Raw genomic sequence first — 19461 nt, 5'->3', positions numbered from 1 at the left:
GGGTTTTTTAGAATTTATGTACTTAAAAAATGCTTTGGGGTTGGTTTTGCTCTCTTTAGCCATCATTTTTTAATTTTGAAGTTAAGCAAGTCTAATTGCCTTTTTGCACGCATTATTTGCTTCCTTATATCTTAAGATGCATCTGATTTGTCTGATTTAAATGCTTTAAATGCCCTTTTCTTATTTTTTTTAAAATTCTTTATTTATTTAATTTTTGATGAAACAAGGGTAGGGGTTACATATAGGAAGGGAGGTATCAAAAAGTACAATTGTTCGTTTTCATTGTAGCTATGTTGAACATGTAATACACATTACAGTGAAATTCCGTACAGGTTAACCTTTGTTAGGGTGCACATGTCGTGTAGAGGGCCTGAACCTTTGCCCTTCTGAGTGTCCTGGTGTAGGTGTTCTTGTAGTTTATTTGTGGTGGGTTGGACCTGCTGAGCAGGGAGTATTGTTATGGGCTGTTATGTACAGTGCTTTTAGGTTCCTGTACTTGGACTTCCAATCGTCGTGTGTGTCAGAGGGGGATTTTGGGTGAAATGTAACTTGTGGTAGTTATATAACTTGGAATTTGAGTTCCGTATAAAAATCAAAGCTGTTGGGTGTATGTGTTGTGGGTTGTGTGTGTCTTCCATTGTGTGGGGTAGTGTCGCAGGTACGAGGTTCATTTCTCGTAAGTCTTTGTCATGAGGTCTTGCTGGGATTGGGTGGGTTGGGAGATAGGTTGTGGGATTTTTCGGGGATGTCTGCAGTGCGGTTTTCGGTTGTTTAGCAGTGGTGTCTCCTTGCAGTAGGGTGGTGCGCCCGTTTCCTCAGATAGGGTGCGTGCGACTCCGCTCTGCATTGTGTATCTGGCGGAGCGGCCTGCCCCCGGAGGTCCGGGTACTCGAGTCTATTTGTTTGGTGGGGCGGAGGGTCGTCCTCTCAGTCTCTGTAGGTGCGTCTTGGTTTTGTTCGGGGGGACGTTGGGGTGGGGTTGTGTGCGGGGGGGGCATAGTGGTGGGGGAGGGGTCGTGGAAAAAAAAAAAAGAGGGGGAGGTCAAATGGGAGGGGTTCTACTGAGTGGGGATATCAGGGTCCCTGGGGGACCTAGGGTTCCAGTGTGGTCCCAATGAGCCAAGGGTCCTATATCTTATGGTAGGATTGTGTGGTGTCGTGCGCGAGGGCTGATAGTTTGTCCATTTCCATCGTTTCGTTACTTTTTTTTTAATACTTCTGGGGTGGATGGGAGTGAGTTGCTTCCCCAATGTTGAGCTATGGTTCTCCGGGTGGCCAGAGCGACACGTGCCGACAGTTTGTTCTGGGCCCTAGTAAGTGAGTCATGAGGTTTTGACAGGAGCCAAATCCAGGGGTCTAGTGGGAGGTCGCTGTGTAGTATTCCATTGACTGTGCACGCGATGTCTTGCCATAACCAGGCTACGTGCGGGCAATGCCACCATAGGTGGATGTATGTGCCCTGTTCGCCGCATCCATTCCAGCATCGGTCGGAAGTGGTGGTGCGCATTTCCTTCATTCATAGGGGAGTGAGATACCAGCGGAACATCGTTTTATACGCTTGTTCTTTATGAGTAACGCATATGGAGATGACTGCTGTGTCTTCCCATATGCTCTGCCAGTCGGCTGGGTCCTTAGGTGGGCCTATATCTCTTTCCCATGCCGTGGTGTATGTTAGTGCGTTGGGGGTGTTCGATCCCATATATGGTGGAAATCTGTCCCCTTTGTACTGGTGTGTTAATGCACATTTTCTCAAAAGGTGTATGTATGGCAGTGGCTGTGGCTTGGTTAGCTGGGTGGGTTAGGAAGCTCCGGATTTGTAGGAAGCGGAAGTGGTCAAAAGTGGTATATGGCGTGGCGTTTGGGAGGTTTGCGAAGGGTAGGAGGTATGTTCCTTGAAAAAAGTGATAGAATCAGGTCAAGTTGTTGTCCTTGTATCTTGCGAAGTGTTGGGGGGTCATTCCAGGTTGGAATTGTTTATTTCGGAGTAGTGGCATTAGTGGGGAGGGGTTGTTGATTATGGCGTATTTCCTGGTTATTCTGTCCCAGAGTTGGATTGAGTGAGTGGTTGCTGGTGACGTGGGGGGGGGGGGGGGGGGGGGAGATTTGTGGCCTGTCCTGTTTGGGTAGCCAGAGGTATAGGGAGGGGATGTCGCGGCCGAAAAGGTCATTTTCTATGTCTACCCATAGTTTGAGCCCTGCCGGGGCGTGGAGGTTTTGGATTTGTGCTATTTGGACAGCTTGGTGGTAGTCGTAGAAGTTAGGGAGTCCCAATCCTCCCTTCTTATGTGGGATATAAAGGGTTGCTCTTTTGATCCTGGCTCTTTTGCCCGCCCATATGAATTTGTCTATTCGGGATTGTAGGGTTTTGAAGTCTGTTCTAGAGATGGGTATAGGTAGAGCCTGGAATAGATACAAAAACCTTGGGAGTAAATTAATTTTGACTGACGCTAGTCACCCAAGCCAGGAGATTGATAAGTTTTTCCATGCTTCCAGGTCTAGGCTGGCCCGATCTATGGATAAATGGATCATCGATCTATGGATAAATCGATCATCTTGATAGGGTCAGTTGGCAGTTTATGCACAAAGTGCTTAATTCATAGGTATTTGAAAACTGTTTTATAAATAAAATCATGGCCCTATATACCACACCCATGGCTAGAATAATTGGTTCAGGAATAAAATCTCCCTGGTTTAATATAAGAAATGGGACTTATCTCCTATTTTATACATTCTATCCATTAAGAATAAAATCAACTCCGTTAAAAGTTTTAGAATATAAAATACAGGATATTAATCTTAAAGAATGGATTGAAAAAGGGATAACTACAGTTGACACTTCACTTAATAATGGAGAAATTAAATATTTTTATTCTCTTGTTCAAGAATGTAATTTGCGCCAAAAAGACATCTTTGTGTATTTAAGAGTTAAAAACTCCTTTATCCAAAATATCAAAGGGAATCCTCTGGAAAAGGAAAAATAACTTCAGGAAGTCCTAAATAAGGATTATAATATTACAAAATCCTGGACATGGGATTAATAGATGCGAATAAGGACAAAGATGGGAAGTTAAATTCTTTCAAAAGCAGGGAAAAAGATATAGGTAGAACCTTTGAAATTAATGACTGGTACAAAATAATCATAGACCTTAAAAAAACCATACATTGCCCAATATAAAATCATCCATATATGGTATATGGTGCCAACAAAATTGACCAAAATGTATCCCATATTAGTAACATCTGTTGGAGATGTGAACATTTAGAAGGTTAATTTTCCCATATATGGTGGGAATGTGTTACAGATAAAATATTTTGGGAAATTATTAGACATCTTCATTTGAATCCAGAGCTCCCACAGATAAATTTCGAGTTAGAATCATTTATTCTACGTCTTCCATGGTCCAAAAATGAACAAAATATCTAAATATTTAATTACAAATATCCTGATTGCAGCTAAAATTTTACTTTCAAGGAATTGGAAAAATCAGGAAATTAATTACTACTTGGCCCCAGATTAAAAATCAAATGACATATCAACTGAAGATGGAAGAAGGCATTCCTGTGAATTATGGCAGTGAGACATCAAAGGGATTGAAAAGATATCATTTATTGAGGAATAGCTGGAGATGGGTTAGAAAGAGTAGAGACCCTTAAACAATAATGATAATAGCAACATTGACTTGATAAAAGGGAGATAAAATTAAGGCTGTGCCAGGAAAAAGGAAGTGTTATGTGTATCTGTAATTGTGTTTACATGTTTTAGATGTATGCAATAGGAATAATTTATTTGGTTTGAGGGATCCCACAAATGATATAAAGAAGAAATTCATTCAGCTGATAGATAATGGAAGAATCAAGAGAATTTTGAACAAACATGAATATGATTACTTGAATATCCAGGTATGTCGCTTACCAGTATTTTATATAATTCCCAAGATTCATAAAGACCTGTAAAACCGCCAGGTAGGCCAATAGTATCGGGAGTAGTCTGTCTCTTATTAAGCACACTCTCTGAATATATTGACAAACAACTTCAACCAATAGTAATGGTGCAACCTACCTATTTGAGATATTCGACTCAACTATTTAATATTTTAAATCAAATACAATGGCAAGATGGATATTATCTTGTCACTTGTGACGTATCGAGTCTTAATACCATTATATCACATGATTTAGGCTGTCAAGCAGTCGAACATTTTTTAATAAACAGTAAAAGATTCTCTGAAGATCAGATTCAATTTATTTAGATGGTATACGCCTCATTTTATAAACAATTTTGTTTGGTTTGATGGAGCCTTCTTTTTACAATTGGTCAGTAATGCGATAGGGACCAAGTTTGCACCCAGTTACACTAATCTTTTCATGTCCCACTGGAAGGAATCTTTCCTTCTACCACCAGGGGGATTGGGTGCAAACTTGGTCCTCTATCGCAGATACAGATACATCGATTATGTTTTTTTTTCATTTGGATGGGGGACTTTGATACTCTCACATTTTTGGAGTTCTTAAATAACACTCAAAGATGGATAGTTTTAAGTAGTCAGATTAGCCAATCACATGTTCAGTTTTTGGACCTGGAGGTATGTATTGATAATCATATGATCCACACTAGGAGCTTCTTTAAACCTGTGGACGTCAATAGTTACATTGACACTACCAGTTGCCACTATGATCCATGGTTGCGTAATGTTCCATGGGGTCAATTTATGAGGGTCCTAAACAATTGTAGCGATATGGATCAGTATGACCTCCAGGCCAAAAAGCTGAAAACTTTTTTCCAAGCTAAAAATATGATCCACTTCAATTAGACCAATATATTAAAGAGATTATGCAAATCCCTAGGAATTCCCTCTTAGAATACAAGAACAAAAATAATAAAAAAGATGAAGATGAACCATTACTAATCTTGGATTTGCAATGGAGAAGCTAATCAAGGGAAGTCCATTATCAATAAACATTGACACATTCTTACAACTGATACAGACCTGAGAAAAATAAAAATAAACCAAAAATGGTCTATAGAGGAGCCAAAAATTTAAGTAGGATTTTAATGAAAAATCATATTAACCTCTTAAGGACACATGACATGTGTGACATGTCATGATTCCCTTTTATTCCAGAAGTTTGGTCCTTACGGGGTTAAAGAAGATCACATTGTCAATCACTTCTAACAAACACCTGGTTTTTACCCATGCAAAATGTGCAGAGCATGCAAAAAAACTAAATTTGGAAAGAGAAAAAAAAAAGGATTATGTTGTATCTACATCAACCCACAAAACCTATAAAATTTATTCTATGCTCACCTGTCACTCATCCAATGTAGTATACCTTCTCTGGTGCTCCTGTGGCCTGCAATAAGTAGGTATGACCACAAGATCTTTGAAAATCTATGTGCAGGAACACATGGGCAATATACAGAGGGGTTACACAAACAGTGTGTCCGCACACTTTACTATGTATCAGAACAGTGACTCTTCTCTGATGAGTTTTGCAGCAATACACCAAAACAAGAGAAATAATTGAGAGATAATTTTAAGGAGTTGAGGGGAAAAGGACGAAAGTTATAACAATCCACTTGCTAGAGTACAAACTCCGCCTGTGGATGTCAACTGGAAATAATCTCAAAGGAAATAATGACAAACTAAACAATAATACTAGAATGGGTCTCTTAACCCATAAATAAATCCAACAAGTGAAAGGTCAGAGATCTAAAGCCTAATGGCTTAACCTCTAATTTACTCAAATTCAAATATCTCCTATTAATATTTAAATTTGAGTGAATTAAGGTTAAGCCATTAGGTTTTAGATCTCTGACCTTTCAGTAGCAAGTGGATTGTTAGAACTTTCATTCTAACCATCAGGGGTTAAGCCCCAAGACACCACCGGAGTGTCTATCTGGTGTGGCAGTCTTTAAATAGAGAGGCCAGTTCTCACGAACCTCCCTATCCCATTCATTGCCTCCGCATACTGTTGAGTGGAAAGAAGATGGATTTTTGAACTTGACACCTTAGATCCCCAGAGTCTTAATTTGGACTTTTTTTTGGAGTTGATTAATTTTTTATAATAAAGTAGATTTTGATAACACAGTACATTTTTATATTTTTAGAATTTTTTAAGTCCAAATTTCTCCCTTCCACTTCAGCCATCCCACTTCAGCCATTGTTTTGATGTTTGTTAGGCATTTCTTCATGCATTTTTATATATTTGAATTAAAAAAAAAAAAAAAACTTTTTTGTATTTTTTTTGTATGTATCTGAATAGAAATACAGAAAATGTTCTCCATACTTACCATAATTTTCTTTTCCTGGCTATAATTCATGGCAGCATCACTAATGGGTTAGCTCCGCCCCTAACAGGAACAGGACAAGAAACAATTGATCAATTATAACCAGACTGTAGGCATAAAAGGTCCCTCCTCCCTCTAACCCACAGTCTAGTATTAAGCTAAAAAATATGGGAGGGTTGCTGATGCTGCCATGAATTATAGCCAGGAAAAGAAAATTGCGGTAAGTATGGAGAACATTTTCTGTATTCCTGGCCATTCATGGCAGCATCACTAATGGGTAATACCCAAGCTCCGCAGCAAAGGGAGGGTGAATAAAAACGAGACCCCAATAATTTTGCTGCAAAAGAGATTTATTCATGAGAGATTCACTGAGGACAAAACCCCTCTACCGAAGGATGATGAGGAAGAGACCACATCCAGTTTGTAATGTTTGATGAAGGTTGTAGGTGACGACCAGGTGGCTGCCCTGCATATGTCGTCAGAAGAAACCTCTGCCCAGTTAGCCCAGGAGGTGGCCAATGCTCTGGTAGAATGGGTCTTTATCTTTTTCCGGAGGAGACAGATTCTTGAGTTTATATGCCATTTTTATGGTGTTTGAAACCCAACGCCTTAAAGTAGCGGTAGATGCCGCCTCTCCCTTTCTGTATCCTGAAGGGATAAGAAATAAATTGCTGCAATTTTCTAAATAGGTTAAAGACCTCTATATATTTTATTACACATTCCCTCACATCCAACTGATGGAATTTAACTTCTGCTTCTGAAGAAGGGTTTTGGTAAAAAGACGGTAGAATCACTTCCTGTGCCAAGTGAAAACGAGAAACCACCTTAGATAGGAATCCCATTCTAGGTCTTAGGATAATTCTATCATGGAAAACCTGAACGTGATTCGGATCACTGGAGAAGGCTTGAATTTCAGACATTCTTTTAGCCGTAGTGATTGCCACCAAGAACAAGGTCTTGTACATCAGATTAATTATACCCAACTCATCCAACGGAGCAAAGGGGGAGTCTGACAAAACATCCAGCACCAAAGGAAGATCGCAAGGAGGAGCATAGTTTCTAGATGGAAGTCTTACGCGTATAGCTGCCTTAAAGAACCTCGCAATGATAGGGTCTGATGCCCAGAGGTGTTACACAGAGCAGACAAGGCTGATGACTGCACTTTTAAAGTGATTAAGCTTAGCCCTTTCTTCAGACCTTCGTGTAGAAATTCCAGAATATCTATTTTTGAAGGCTGTAGGAAATTCTTGGATTTCTTTTCTGTCCATAATCGAAATATATCCCATATGCTGTGGTAACACGCGGAGGTGGACTTTTTCCAGGATTTTAACAGTGTATTCACCACAGGCTCTGGTAATCCATGGTAATCCCTGCTCTAAAAGTCTCTGCTTTTCAAGAGCCAAGCCGCCAGTTTCCATTGGTTTGGATTGGGATGCATCTCTGGACCTTGTATTAACAGATCTGCTCTCTGAGGAAGAGGCCATGGAGGACCTAAGCACATTTTGTTCAGGAGTGGGAACCACGGTCTTCTCGGCCAACTTGGAAGTATAGCAATCACTGTCTTCCGTTCCGAATTGTCCTCAACAATCTGTGAATCATCGGCAGGGGAGGGAATGCATACCCCAGATCGAAGTCCCAGGGAAGGGAAAAGGCATCTTGTCCTGCTGATTGATATTCTGCCTTTAGGGAAAAATACTTCGGGACTTGAGCATTCCGATATGAAGCCATCAAATCGACCTGGGGTGTGCCCCATCTTAACGATATCTGATGAAATACCTCTGGGTTTAATTGCCATTCTCCTGATTGAATCTTCGTTCTGCTCAGATAGTCTGCCAGAACATATTCTTTTCCTGGAAGATACACTGCTTTCAGGCCCTGTAGACTGTTTTGAGCAAATTCCATCAATGGAAATATTTCTCGCAATAGAGCCTTGCTTCTGGTTCCACCTTGTCGGTTTACATATGAGGCTACTGCCCTGTTGTCTGTTTGGATTCTCACCCAAGAATTCATTAAATTGTGTCAAAATCCATGCAGGGCATAGAATATTGCTCTTCGTTCTCTTATGTTCGAGTGCAACTTGCTCTCTCTCTGTGACCATGTGCCTTTTATCCATTCCTTTTCTAAATGCGCACCCCATCCTTGGAGACTTGCATCTGTAGTAACTGTTTTCCATGGTGGATCCTCCAGGGAAACCCAAAGGATAAGTTCTTGGTTTTCTCCCACCAAGTCAGGTCGTCTATTGTTTTTTGAGAAATAGGAATTTTTTGATCCCAGTCGCCCTCTTGTTTCTTGAATTCCTTTAGAAACTGCATTTGGATGGGACGCATCTTCCACTGGGCCCATTTCACCAATCCTATAGTCGATGTAAGAGATCCTTTAAGGCTCATGAATTCCCTTGCTGTAATGCATCTCTTGTAGTGAAGGTTCCTGATCTTCATCCGAATCTTCTCCATTCTTTCTGTAGACAAATTCACTCGACCGATTACTGTATCTATGGCAGCCCCCAGGAATATAATATTCTGAGAGAGAACCATCATACTTTTTTCCAGGTTCAGTTTCCAACCATGGTTCACGAGGATTTCTACGGCCAACTGAGTGTGGAGTGCTACCTTTGGCTAGATGGACCTATAACCATAAAATCGTCCAAGTAATGGTATATCTCTATCCCTTTCTTTCGGATTACTGCTACTAATGCGATGAGTACCTTTGAGAATGTTCTCGGAGCCAGGCTTAGTCCAAATGGAAGTCCCTTGAACTGGTAGTGTCTTCCAAATACACAAAATCTGAGGAACTTTCGGTGCCATATGTTGATTGGGATCTGGTGGTATGCATCTTTCAAATCGACTGACATCATCCAATTCCCCATACTGATGTTTGGTACAAGAGTCGAAATGGATTCTAACTTCAATGTTTTTCTTTTTAGTTTTGAATTCAACTTCTTCAAGTCCAGGATAAGTCTCCACTTCTTTTGTGGTTTCGTGGCTAGAAAAACCGTAGAATAGTGACCCTTTCTTTGTTCTCTTTTTGGAACATATTCTATCACCTGTTCTTTTAGGAGTTTCGAGATGCAGTCCCTCATAGCTTTCTCTTTTTCTCCTTTTGCTACCCGCGACTGGGTAAACACATCCTTTGTTGGAATGGCCTCGAATTCTAACCTGTATCCTTCGGCCAAGATTGATAGGACCCAGGAGTCTGTCACACTTCTGACCCAGACAGGATAAAAGAGATGCAGTCTTCCTCCTGTAATTCCTGGTTGGGTCGGCACACGTTCAGAAGTTTTCCCCTTGTCTTGCTCCTCTTCCTCTGCCAGATTTTTGCTGAGTGTTTTTCCAATTGGATCTTGAATACTCTTTCCCAGGTTTATATGTCCTGCTTTCATGGAAGGCACGGTTTTTGTATCGTCTATCTTTCCATGCTGTAGAACCATATTTTCTGACTTGCGGAAGAAAGGCTTTTTCGACCATCTGCTGCCTTATAAATAGCTTCATCCAAGACCTTTCCAAATAGGATATCACCTTGAAATGGAAGAGCACACAGGGACGCTTTGGAAGCGTAGTTTGCTCCCCAGAAGTGCAGCCATAATGCTCTTCTTGCTGCTATAGACAGGCCCATGCTTTTTGCCACCATTCTGGTAACATCCAGAGATGCTTCAGAGCAAAACTCTGTCGCCAACTTCAGATCTCTCAGTCCTTCCAGAAGATGATCTCTCCGAACTCCTTTGGCGATATCCTCCTCTAAGTTGTCTAGCCATACTTTGAAGGCTCTTGGCAGCGTTGTTAATGCTACTGCTGGATGTAGCGCAGATCCCAACGCCAGGTATGACTTTATCAGGCTGGCATCTAGCCTTTTCTCTATAGGTTCTCTCAAATAAGCCATGGAGTCAATAGGAAGGGCTGTCTTCTTTGCCATATGAATGACTGTGGCATCAATCTTGGAGACAGAATTCCAGGTTTTGCAATCTTATTTAGAATACGGATATATTTTCTCTCTGGTTTCTGCCATTCTTGGGAAATTATCTCTTTGATTGATAGAGTGTACTGGAAAGGTAGGTCTATTAGCTCTCAAATCCTCAAAATATCTATCAGATTCCTTTATTTCAGTTTCTTCTTCTGGGAATCTCAGGGTCTCTCTTATTATGTTGATCAGTTTATCAACAGATTTCGCATCCAGATTTCTGGAGGCATAGTTAACTTCACCTTCCTCTTCGTCCGATATATCCTCCATCTCCATATTATCATTTGACTCAGAGGGGATTTCTTCTCTTCTCAGGCGTTTAGATGAGGACATCTTGCTTGTGGATTTAAACCCTTCTGCAATTGCCTCTGCAATCCATTTTTTCAGTTCTGTTTTTGGAGACTTTCTTCTCTCCCTTACTTCAGCGGCTTCTGTCAGACAATCTTGACATAAGTTTCTTCCACTGGGTGCAATTTGATTGCAGTTAACACACCTATTCGTTTTTTCTTTATGCTTTCTTGGTGATTCATCTTTTGGATTACTCGGGCTGTAAAAAGGCCATTTTAACAATAATATATTTTTGGTCCATAGTGGCACTCTTTTACCCCCTCCCTTTAAAAGGATAAATGTATATGAGGCTCACCTATGTTTTCTAGATACAGATCTTGAGGCAAAGTGAGAAGCCATCTATTTTAAACAAAAAAAAAAAATTTTTGTTATCCTATTCATTCCAAATATAACTGAACAGTAGAATACAAATATATAAGAAGAAAGAGGAAAAAAAAAATACCTTATGTATCAAGATTTTAGTCTAGGGCAGCCTTAAACACACCAAAACTGTTCCAAACTTCAGCCAGAACATTGAAAACCCCACCAGAGCGTTCTTTTATAGGATTCCAGTTTTTTAAAATTTTGGCGCGATATCGCTTTAAGAGCCCGGCGGTTAACGCATGCACAATAGTAACTTCACGACGCCGATGCTACTGCGCATGCCCGCCCTGTACATGGGGGGTACTGTTATTCTCGGGAGACTTCACTAAACACAAATATTAGTGTTTTAAAACAGTAAAACATATTACAACAATAATATAGACCATAAAAGTGCCGTTCGCTTGGGGGGTACTGTTGTACTCGTGAGACATCGCTGATTACAAATATGTGCATTTTTGTGCAGTAAAACCTAACAGTATTATGACATTCACAGTTAAAATGTCAGACGGAAATGCAAATTTTTTTAAAAAAATCTTATTTTCTCACATTTTTTTAAGTTTTATTCATAATAAATTATGTTCCATATATGAATAGTTAATGATAGCTTAAAGCCCTGTTTCTCCTGAACAAAATGATATATAATAAGTGTGGGTGCATATAATTTGAAAGAGGGGAACTACGGGTGAACAGACATATAGCGCAAATTCCAGTTTTTGTTTACGTTTTGTTTTGATCAGAACGTGCACTATTGACTCCGTCCTGAAGGGGTTAAAGGGGAATTTTTAAGGATACACCGACCCCACATCAATGTACATTTTTTTTTTTTTTAAACAGCCCTGTTATTCCATTAAAGAGGTACATATACTATAATGTACCTTAATGGACCACTCTAGGCACCCAGACCACTTCAGCTTAATGAAGTGGTCTGGGTGCCAGGTCCAGCTAGGGTTAAACCCATTTTTTTTATAAACATAGCAGTTTCGGAGAAACTGCTATGTTTATAAATTGGTTAAGCCTTCCCCCAAATCCTCTAGTGGCTGTCTCACTGACAGCCGCTAGAGGCGCTTGCGTGATTCTCACTGTGAAAATCACAGTGAGAGCACGCAAGCGTCCATAGGAAAGCATTGTAAATGCTTTCCTATGCGACCGGCTGAATGCGCGCGCAGCTCTTGCCGCGAGTGCGCATTCAGCCGACGGGGCAGAACGGAGGAGGATCAGATGCAGAGATCTCCCCGCCCAGCGCTGGAAAAAGGTAAGTTTTACCCCTTTTCCCCTTTCCAGAGCCGGGCGGGAGTGGGACCCTGAGGGTGGGGGCACCCTCAGGGCACTCTAGTGCCAGGAAAACAAGTCGGTTGTCCCCCCCCCTCTTCTAAGATGAAAAGAAGTGCAGATGTTCGGTACCAAGAGGTTACCAATTGCGATTGAGTTTCGATTTTGTTAAATATAGTTTGTATCCTGATAGCATTGTATATTGGTTGATTAAGGTCAGGGTCTCACACAGTGAGTTCAATGGGTTGGCCTTATTCCGCGACTTTGTATTCATCTCCTCTGATCTTTACCCCATTGATATTCACATTGAGGCGTATAGCTTGCAGTAAGGATAAATGGAGAGTGTGAGTAACAGTGGAGATAATGGACATCCCTGGTGAAAGGGCATCAACGTTGGGTAGCTATAGGTGACCTTTAGGGGAGTTATATTGTCCCATGAGTATATTCATGATGTTACAGGGAAACTAGATTGGGAGAACATGTTTATAATATTAAAAGACAATTTGAAAATCACACATTATCATACCATTTTAAAACATATCATGCCAGTAGTCCAGCCTCCCTGACCTATTGTGGGATCCAACAGGTTAAAGTACCATAGAGAGGAGGTGACCTAATAAAAAGTCTAACGTATCGAGAGACATATTGGATTCATAGTCTTAAATCTTTGGTCCCTTTAGGATTGAATGCAGAGTTTGAAAATACGAATATAGTACAACTCAAATAGTTAGAAGACTGTTACTCATTTTAAATAGAATATATCTTATTAACTTTTTTTTTTAGAATGAAGTGATGTTTAATTTTGTAATTAACTTTTAATTGCAATTCTATTTAGATTTATTTCTTGGATGTGTTCTATAGATTTTTTCTATATCACTTATTTTAAATCTCTATTTCCGTTTACGATATGGGGAATCATCAGCTTATGAATTGCCCAGAGCCTTATGTTGCACTGATCTCTAGCACTAAATACATATGTGTTTTATTTTTAATGTATTATATTATATGTTGAATATAATGGTGGATATACATGTGAGAAGCTAAATATTAAATGTGTTAAATATTCATGTCCCCCGTACTGCTTATATTCAGAATTTGTAACTGTATCATACCCCTTTGTAATTATTTGAATGTATGGATCTGCTGAGTTTTCCGTGAGCAAACTCAGTCTTTTTTTTGGACGATATACCTTTAAGGGAATTGACGTTCTCCGTAAAAAGCCCGAACTTATGGGCGAAATGTGTAGATCATGCCTGGCGCCAATTTTAACTTGGAGACATTGGGAGCAGGTTCAGCGGCACCTTAAGTTGGCGTCCTTCAGAGGTGAAAGAGGTCTGCAGCGGCTCGAGTTCACAAGATTGGTCTATCTATAGACTAGTTCACTGTAACAGCACCAATTCCTGATTGTGGTTGTTAGAAATAAATACCACCATAACTTGTGTAAGAGTTCCACAAAGAGTCTTTAAGGGGTAATGTGACGGGACCGCGGTCTGTCCAGTGGTGAATTGCCCTGTTCTATGTTCATAGATTCCCCATTATAAAATGTATGTTTCCCAATGTAGTTTTATTTTAAGTGTGTAATATACCCCCCATTAGAACGTTCCCACAAATTAATCCAAACGTTTGCGCTTGCACCATTGGTGTGAAATTGTAAGGGAAGTAATCAATGAGCGCTGCCCTGGGTGGCCGCCCGGGGTAGCATTCACTTTGGTGACCACCAGGAGTGTTCGGTTCCCAAAGAGGGACGCTTCCCTTGAGGGGGCTTTGCCCCAGGACTCCAGGGACAGGTACATGATGTTGGTGGGGATATCTTCTGGGGCACGGGTGGTCCAGAACCCCCGGAAACCTTTGGCTCTCCAGATGTTGTGGACTACATCCCCCATAATGCTCTTACACACATAATGCTGGCAAAGCATCATGGGAGGTGTAGTCCAAAACATTTGGAGAGCCGAAGGTTCCCCACCCCTGCAACCTATTCCTAAAGAAGGAGAGATGTGAGGCCCAGCAGGGACCTTGGGGCTGTGAGTAGGCTTCACAGCCGCAGAGTCCCCGCTGGCCGCCTGGAAGTCCGTGCCGACCAATGGGAGAAGGCGCTCCCCTTCAAACTGGGTTTGCGCCATTCTCCTGATTGGTCGACATGAGGGAACGCTGATTGGTCGTTGCGGGGCAATCAGAGAAGAAGCACCTTCCAAACGGGGTTTTGCGCCCTTTCGTGTGATTGGGTGGCGAAACCCCTCTCCTCCCCCAGCGCTAATTGGTGCAACAGAGTTTTGCGCCCTTTCTTCAGATTGGGCGGCAAAATTCCTCTCCTTCCCGTGCGCTGATTGGCACGATTTGGTTTGCGTCATTTCAGCTGACTGGTTGTTGCTTGGTTTAGGCGCGAAGTTTGAATTCACCGGACTAAACCAAGCAACTCCCTGGAACTAATTTCGGGGATGATACAGAGCCTCAGGCCCCAGACTTTAGACAATGACTTCTCAGGCTCTGTACATCCGATAGCCCCAGGGCTAATCAGTGATATGTGTCTGATATGTGTGACCCCTTCCCTTCCAGGGTCGTGGAGCCCCCAAGTGTCCCCCCTGTATTATGTTTTAATGTGTCTATTATCCAGTTGGTATTTCCCAGGGCGGGAGATGGTTATCTGCTGTAAGCCAAACCCCACCAGCCTGGGACTGAGGAATTTGTACTGAATGAATGGAAACCCCCTGCAGGGATCTGTGCATAAAAGAAGCCTGTTTTCAATAAAGATGGTCAGAGTTGTACCTCCAGAACTGTGTCTCGTCCAGTTACTGGGGGGAAATGGGTCTCTCTGTATTTTAAATGGTTCCTGATCAGCTGAAGGAAGCGAATTAGCGGAGGTAACCGGTCGGGTTACCAGGTGGTCCGCTAAAGGGACAATAAAGTTTACAGTGTTACACTACATTTGTGTTCCTTCTATTTTAAGGTGGACACAGTTGCACCCGGATTGGATTCAGAATAACCGTGCAAATACATAAGAACACTCTACAATGATTATCATATTCTCCACCACTTGGAGATATCCTTATTTGCAAGTTATTTATTGACTTTGGGACTCTCATTATTTGAGTATTTTATTTGGTCTTTTCCTCACTATATAATATAGGGGAATATCTGCTAAGCGCTGATATGTGTGTTGTAAGTTACAGAGAAAGCCTATGTATTCTAGCACCACGTATAGAAAAGGCCATAGTAATCGGTCGAACGCCTTTTCGGCGTTGAGTGAGATCAAAGCCGGTGGAAGTCTTTCTATGCGCGTACCAGATTAAATCAATTGTTTCCAGTGTTTTTTCTGCTGCTTGTCGATTGTAAATTTAGCTTACTTGGTCTGGGTGTATCAGTTTTTCCAAGTATGGGTTTAGACGGTTTGCTAAAACTTTGGTCAGGATTTTTAGGTCAGTATTGAGGAGAGAGATTGGTCGGCAGTGGCTAGAATATATGAGGTCTTTATCGGGTTTGGGGATTAGGCAGATGTCAGCCATTAACAGCTCTGGGGGAAGCTCGTATCCTTTAAACAATGTGTTGACTCAGTGGATGGGTTAGTAGTTTGCTACAAAACGTTTTGTAATAGAGAGCAGTGAGGCCATCTAGTCCTGGGCTGAATGGATTAAGCATCGGAAGTACTAATCGCAATTCCTCGACATCTGTCACCCACGTGAGCACATCCAGGGTCAGATTTTTCCACATAAAGCATTGATTCATGCTTTCTTATAGGGAGGTCTAATGCACATGCGCATTAGTGCCCGCTGGTCACAGGACGTCGTAGTGGGCAGAGCATCGACCCTGCGCCAGGATCAGGTAAGTAAATAAAGTGAAGAATGAGGCAGTGAGGGTGATAGCCAGGAATAGCATACAAAGCTGTATTCCTTTTGATTGCATTGACACAGGTAAAGGTTTGAGTACAGACAATGTATTGATAAATATTGAATATTAGGTTATTTCCCAATGATTGGAAGAAGCAGCTGTTTGAAATATTAAACAACTTGTGATGTTGTTCGATCCTATTCTTTCATATCTCATGCACACTGTCTCCCTCTCTTGCTCTTCCCCTCGCTACAATTTTCAATCTCTCACTTTCCTCTGGCACATTTCCCTCACCCTTCAAACATGCAACTGTAACCCCAATTCTGAAAAAGCCCAACCTTGATCCCAACTCCCCATCCAACTACCGCCGCATCTCGCTACTGCCATTTGCCTCCAAGATCCTTCGAGAGAGTTGTGTACACCAGAATGACTTTCTCGAAACCAACTCTCTGCTTGTCCCCTTCAGTCTGGATTCCGCACTGGTCATTCTGTTGAAACGGCTGTGACCAAAGTATCCAACGATCTAATTGCTGCTAAATCTCGTGGCCATTACTCTATCCTAATTCTCCTTGATCTTTCTGCTGCCTTTGACGCTGTTGATCATCATCTTCTTCGCCTTCTACGTAACTTTGGTCTACGGGATACTGCTCTCTCCTGGTGTTCCTCCTACCTCTCCCAGCGCTCTTTCAGTGGTTCTTTCTCTGACTCCTACCCCCTAACCGCTCTGTCGGCATCTTGGGGGGTTCTGTCCTTGGTCCCCTACTGTTCTCTATCTACACTGCCTCCCTTGGTAAACTCATCAGCTCCTTTTGCTTCCGTTATCGTTTCTATGTGGATGACACGCAAATCTACCTGTCCTCTCCTGATCTCTCTCCGCCCATCTTGACTCGTGTCTCTGACTGACTCTCTTCGATTTCCAAATGGATGGCTGCCCACTTCCTTAAACTTAACCTGTCCAAAACAGAACTTCTGGTCTTTCCTCCCTCAAGTGTTACTACTCCCGTGTCTGTCTCCCTCCATGTCAACGGCGCTACCATCACTCCTATGAATGGGTGTTCTTTTTGACTCCAACCTCTCCTTCACCCCTCATGTCCAATCAATCGTCAAATCCGGTCGCTTCCATCTCAAAAACAGCGCGCATCCGCCCCTATTTAACCCCAGATGCGGCTAAGGTTGTTGGTCTATGCTCTTGTTCTCTCTCACCTGGACTACTGCAATACTCTTCTCAGTGGTGTTATATGTTCCCAGATTGCACCGCTGCAATCTATAATGAATGCGGCAGCGAGGCTCATTTTCCTGTCCGCCCACACCTCTCACACCTACCTGCTCTGTCAATCCCTGCACTGGCTTCCAGTTAAATATAGGGCTCAATTTAAAATTCTGGTGCTTGCTTATAAGTTCCTACATAATGCTGCTCCAGCTTACCTATCCTCCCTAATACACAAGTATGTCCTGTCAAGGACCCTACGCTCTGCCAAAGACCTACGTATATCCTCTGTCCGTGCTCCCACCTTTAACGCTCGCCTCCAAGACTTTTCCAGGGCTGCACCTCTTCTGTGGAACTCCCTTCCCTTCTCCGTAAGAATTTCACCCAGTCTCCACTCATTCAAAAAATCATTGAAACTCACTTCAAGAAAGCGAATCAATTAAACTGTTACCAGTTTTTCATGCCCACCCTCCATACCTCTCCAGGAACTGTAAAAAAAACCAAACAAACAAAAAAACACCTAAGTAGTTTTCAGTGAATACTTTTCTAGCAACCTATTTCATTACCCCTACTTTTACCCTTTGTGTCACTATACCCCACTCCCTCTAGCATGTAAGCTCATTGAGCCTCCACCTCTCTGTTCCTGTACGTCCAATTGTCTGGTTACAATTACATGTCTGTTAGTCCACCCATTGTACAGCGCTACGGAATGTGATGGCGCTATATAAATAATAAAATAATAATAATGTAGCTGTAAAGCCAGAACTGGTAAAATAAAGCGTGTCTGGGGAAAAGGTCATAACAGACCAGAGTTCTGGAAACATCAATTACATTAGGAAACATATAGGGTTATTCACTGAAAGGGTTAACCCATAATCACATATTTCCAGTTATTATTATTATTATTATAGCAATTTATATAGCGCCAACAGATTCCGTAGCGCTTTACAATATTATGAGAAGGGATTTAACTATAGATAGGACAATTACAAATAAACTTACAGGAACAATAGGTTGAAGAGGACCCTGCTCGATCGAGCTTACATTCTATAGGAGGTGGGGTGTAAAACACATTAGGACAGGAATTTACACTCAAATAAGGTGGGCTGCCCTTTAGGAGAGGGCAAGAGACAGGTATGTGAGGTAAGGGTTAGTCTTGTAGGCCATAAGCTTTCCTAAAGAGATGGGTTTTAAGGCACTTCTTAAAAGATGCAAGACTAGGGGAGAGTCTGATGGCGGTAGGCAGGTTATTCCATAGGAAGGGAGCCGCCCGGGAGAAGTCCTGCAGTTGAGCTATTTAGGTCAAAACATTTGTAAGTACTTTGATTTCTCTCCACGGTTTACTTTCCCATCAATAACCAGTCTGTGTATCATTTAAAAAAAAAAAAAAAAAAAAAAAAAAATTTAACCTCTGATTTACAACTAGTCCATAATAGGACAAAGAACCCGCTTGCTCATTCTTCGAAAACTGGGAGAATACCTCAGCCTCCTCCAGAGGACGAGGTCAATAACCAGGGTGGAAAAGTCAGGCAAACTGCAGTAACAATGGGCAGTCATTGCAAAAGGAGGATTTGGGAAGGTTGTATTTCGTAAAGCGGACTAGAGTGACAGTAAAAATAAAATACATTTTAAAAAGCCCAGCTAAGTTTTCACTAACACAAGGTGAGGACGTCACAGAGGAGGCTGAAGGTGCCGCCAATGAGAGATAAGTCCAATTTTGCAGCTTGATCCAACCTGCATTTAGAAGGATATTCTGAGCACCTTGGCCAACATACAAACAAGTGCAATGCAAAAACTACCTGCCAGTAACACTATGCATGCTTGAAAATGGCTTAAGGAGGCCGGGGGATTCTGCAAGGTCAAAACCAACACACGTTTATCTCAACCATCAGCAATTCCAGTACGAAACAGACTGCTGAATGTGGAGAAAGACATGAATGAAAACTGGATGGAATGTTAGGTCTAGAATGTCACTTTTTATTAGTGTCGCACTTACCTACGATGATTCCATTTCAACCAGTTTCAAATTAGATTTTCTAATGTTATTGAGTAGCAATAAACCAAATGACCAGCAGAGGGTGCCATACCAATACAACTTTATTACTATAATTATCAGTTAGAAGAATATTTACAGATTGAACTGCGGTAACAGTACATTCCTTCATTCATTGACAGAAATGGTCACAGGTCAGTGTACAAAGAATAGCGT

The sequence above is a fragment of the Pelobates fuscus genome, chromosome 3 (assembly GCF_036172605.1).
Source record: "Pelobates fuscus isolate aPelFus1 chromosome 3, aPelFus1.pri, whole genome shotgun sequence".
NCBI classification, from domain to species: Eukaryota; Metazoa; Chordata; class Amphibia; order Anura; family Pelobatidae; genus Pelobates; species Pelobates fuscus.
This window is presented reverse-complemented; position numbering follows the sequence as displayed.